This window comes from Amphiura filiformis, chromosome 4 (genome assembly GCF_039555335.1).
Source record: "Amphiura filiformis chromosome 4, Afil_fr2py, whole genome shotgun sequence".
Taxonomy (NCBI): Eukaryota; Metazoa; Echinodermata; class Ophiuroidea; order Amphilepidida; family Amphiuridae; genus Amphiura; species Amphiura filiformis.
Window position 1 is genome coordinate 71555559 of NC_092631.1, and position 4661 is coordinate 71560219.

A 4661-nucleotide genomic window follows, 5' to 3' on the forward strand; every position below is an offset into this window, starting at 1 on the left:
TGCTACTATCCTGATAGGATTAAGCCTTTCTGGAGCAGGGTTTATACTTGTTGGTCCATCACCGGTACTACATTTACCCAGGTGTGATACTTAATTGTACTAGATTTCATAAAGTCCAGAGAACAAAAAAGAAAAAGAAAGAAAAATGTGGAAACATTTCTTGTACAAACAGATGTATTTGGTACATACCGATGTGATCGCAAATTTGAAAACGTGATATTTAGCGCAGGCGCAATAAAACAAAATTCCTACTCCTATCTCGAGGAAATCGCCAAAGTAGAAAATAAATATCGCCATCTCTTGGTGGTATTGGCAGTGAGATGATTGGAGGGAAACTGGTGCATGCGTGAGTGTATGATAAACATATTTGATACCAGTAGTTGTTTGGGGTGTTAGAGTTCGAGGGGGTGAGGTGGGGTGATCTTGCCTTTTTGAAGATACATAAAAGAAAAAGGAAAGCGTGGCGGCGAAAAGTAAACACAACTATTCTGAAGAGGATAATCGGGATAAAATACAGCACCCAAACTGCATCCAATATAAACACAAGAATGTGTTGTTGGTTTTATTCTTACAACCATGATGTTCTACACGAACTTTTATCCAGAGTACGGGGTCGTAATAACCATATCCAACTAACAAAGGTAAACATTATACAACCACGTTGTCGATTTCAAGGTAATATTCAATCTGGTTCACAATAGAGCAGCTTGCAAAAGTCGATATTTATTATATTTTTAGTTGGTAATTAAAAAACTCGCGTCGAGGTTTTGCCAAGTTTTAAAAATAACGGTTACTTAATGAAATAACGGTTAGTTCATGAAAAAGAATAAGTGAAATTTAGCAAAACGCGACGAGGTTTATTTGCCCGTAAGAGAGCTCTATTGTTCCGCTATTGTATCCGCTATTGTATCCACTATTGTATTCTATTCATAAAAGCTACTGCAAGAATCGCGGCAATCCCTGATATTGCTGGTGTCTACCGCCGGCGTTTCGTATTTATTAACATTCAAAATGATCCGATACTCTTTCATTTATAGACTTATTCCCACCTTTTATATAATATTCAGAAATTGCAATTATGAAAACTACAAACTTTGAAAGTGAAAATATATTACCATCGAAAATATATCATACTTAAATTCTATAGAATCTATCGAGGCATTGCATGTGACGTATCTTCCCGTAAATATGGCAGACTACTCAAATGCATTCAACAAAAGCATGATTGCAATCTACCGTGACAGTTCGTCTCACACACATAACCCTGCACTACGATCAAATAGGTTGATGACAACATTTGATTGAATGGACTGTACTCCGTCATAACTACGGTGAAGGACACCGGTTCAAATTCTTTGTTTGGAGCCAATCAATAATTGCATGCAGGGCCTCTATAGATACCCAACCCAGAAGTGCCCATTTATTTTCTAATTTTTTGTAATCGCGCCCAAATATCCCCGCAAATATCTTATACACGGTTTTATTGATTCATTTTGGGCATTTCAAAAGTTAGAAGTCGTCAAAAATGGCAACATCCATTGATAGCAATGGTTGAGTAAACATTGTCTAAACACTAGATAAAAAGACAGCTTTGTACTACAGAGAAGATGTGAGGAAAAGGAGATAGATCCAGCTATCCTCAAACAAAATATGTGTGCTGCCGCTCATTCAAAAGTAATCACGCTATTCAGGTTTAACAATAAAATACAATAAAGGGGTTCGAACCCATGATGGGTGTGATACACAACTTGCTGCTTAATAGTTTTAGGGAAAGGTCAGTGTCTGTATATCATCATACTATGCATACCATGCATGCAGACCCTAACATGCAGTCATATTTCAAATAAAATATGACCGAAGTTCCATGGCAAATTATAATTTCTGACGCTTGTTGACTCTTTCAATACGATTTATGATAAAGACTATTTTCAATTATCAAAATATCTTGATTAAGTTTGCAGGAAATGACAGGAAAATACATATATAAACTATAGGGTTCATCTATTATTTTTTTAAATAATTCTTTTACCCCATGCAGCTGATTGGGGTGGTTACGGGTCGTTTAAAACCACTAACCGCGAAATGAGGATATCGAACATAGGCCCCCGCAGGGCTACAAAAAACTGCTAACCGCAAAATATGGATATCCAACTAGTTTGCCCCTCGAAGCTGTGAAAAATCACTCATCGCGAAATATGGATATCCAACTAGTTTACCCCGCAGGGCTACAAAGAACCACAAACCGCGAAATATGGATATCCAACAAGTTTGCCCCGCAGGGCTACAAAGAACTGCTAACCGCGAAATATGGATATCCAACTAGTTTGCCCCTCGAAGCTTCAAAAAACCACTCATCGCGAAATATGGATATCCAACTAGATCGCCCCGCAGGGCTACAAAGAACCATTAACCGCGAAATATGGATATCCAACTACTTCGCCTCGCATGGCTACAAAGAACCACTTACCGCGCAATATCTTTTTACCTCAAAAAAAGAATTAATATCTACCAAAACACGTTTCAAAACGTAAAAAGGGGCCAAGTTTAAAAAATCTTTCCTGTGTGGCTTTTCACCCTTTTTTAAACTTGGTCCCATTTATGAAAGTTTCTAAAGACCCATACGAAGTCATCTTTAGGCTACTTGTTTGTTTTCTTAGTTGTCAGTGTTCATTTTGTAGAGTAAATTAATTAATGTTCGTGCTTGATTGAAGTTTTTCCGTAAAGACGTTATAATGTATTTTGATTTAAGCAAAAGTAGCAAATACTCACTTTGTTAAATTCTTCATCGTCTTGTGCGATCCTGCGCCTTATGTACAGATGTAGGGCCTATAATATGTAACAGGTTGACAGACAGTCAATTTGCTAAGTATATATAATACTCTACTACTCTTTATGAACACGCAATATAATGAAACATAAACCTTCAAATGTTTTTGATAATACATAGCCTACGTCATATTCCACCGCTTTCGAACAGTCTTAAACCTAATTGTTGCATGTAGAAATTAGGACTCATTCTTCATGTTATTACGGTACCACTTTACTGAATGGGACCAAGTTTAAAAAAGGGTGAAAAGCCACACAGGAAAGATTTTTTAAACTTGGCCCCTTTTTACGTTTTGAAACGTGTTTTGGTAGATCGTATATGTGCGAAACAATCTTATCATCCGCAGTAAACTATGGATAATATTTACTGGAAAGTTTATCTTAGAAATTGGCTGGGGCTTCAGCTTAATATCACCCTTTCAGGATTTGCTGTTAACTGCAGGGTAAGTAGATGTCATGTAGTGAACTATGACCTAAAATATAGTTGTTTCTTTAATTGTCAACCAATTTGAGTTTCGTGACGATATTTCATTTACAAAATTTATTTCATAAGTAAAGATAAAGAAATCTCCGCTACTTTGAGCGGCCATACCTATTCCCTAATTATAAGCTTTAAGCAATAACATTGATATAATGTTTGGGGAATTTTGTTCGCTACAGTTTTATACCAAATCTGTGTAAACCAAATGATCGAGAAATAAACGACTGAATGGAATTGGATAAGATTTGAAAAGATGTAACGCTATGAAATTACTTACTTTTTCACTCACCTAAAGTGAGTGGAAATCGGCATGTGACCTCAGTCGTCTCTGACTGCGCATGTCATCTCTGACAGCGGTCTTTTTAATTTGGAGAGCATTATGTATGGTTTATGAAATATTGCTCATTATAATGTTTTTTATATTTTCCCCATGTGCATGATTTTTCATGAGAGAACTTTCGTTTTGACCTATTATTTGTCAAACTCAATAACTGCAATTATGGAAATATAAATGTGACCAATGGCTTCCTTGACTTATTTCATATCAGATCATTGTATTTACCCTGCAAAAATAAACTGTAAATATAAATGTGACCAATGGCTTCCTCGACTTATTTCATATCAGATCAATGTATTTACCCTGCAAAAATAAACTGTATTATTTAAGCAAAATTACCAAAGCTGGAAATATATGACCCGACGGATCGTGTTAAGGCGTATTATGTTATCTGTTTACACATGTTTGCTATCATACCGCAGCTAACGAAATTCGACACACATTCATATTAATTTTGTTGCTTGCACCCCAGAACTACTGACATATAATTGTAGACATATTTTGTAACACGGACTACGAATTGGAGGAGGTTGTTGCCTAATTTTCAATTATAAACATCATACCGTTATAAATTTATTTAGTACTAATGTATAGCTATGGGCCTCCTTTATTCATGCCTGAAAAAGCACCTGATACCGTAGCCATTCAATAGACGTAAGTCTAGTTGAATAGTTTTATGTTATCCAATTAATTCCTTTGTTACATGATTACATTTTGTGTTTTACATCATTTCCTCAGACGTCATGGGCTTTCACCAACCATTCAAAGGCAAGGAGTAATTTCGGGGATTTTTACCGGAATGTTTGCGTTAGGGTAAGATGACATATTCTTAAACACTTACAGCGGTATGTGCAATTCATTTCATAGATGCCTGACATTGTCATGTTATACACTCTTCGAAAAGAGGTTCCAAAATACAGTGTGCTTTGATAACTCTCACATTTGAACCTTCAAATAGCTCCTGAAAATTCAAGAATCCTTTAGAGTAGCATAAAATATTCTCAGAGTGCATGACCA

The 4661-nt window shown here is 36.0% G+C and overlaps 1 long non-coding RNA gene across 1 annotated transcript; it reads left to right on the forward strand.

Annotated features, from left to right (window-relative positions):
* On the forward strand, window positions 1–4431 carry LOC140149931 (uncharacterized). The gene is made up of 3 exons (XR_011858777.1): window positions 1–81; window positions 3174–3269; window positions 4383–4431. It is a non-coding gene; the product is annotated as an uncharacterized lncRNA (long non-coding RNA).
* Window positions 4432–4661: the final 230 nt, after the last annotated feature.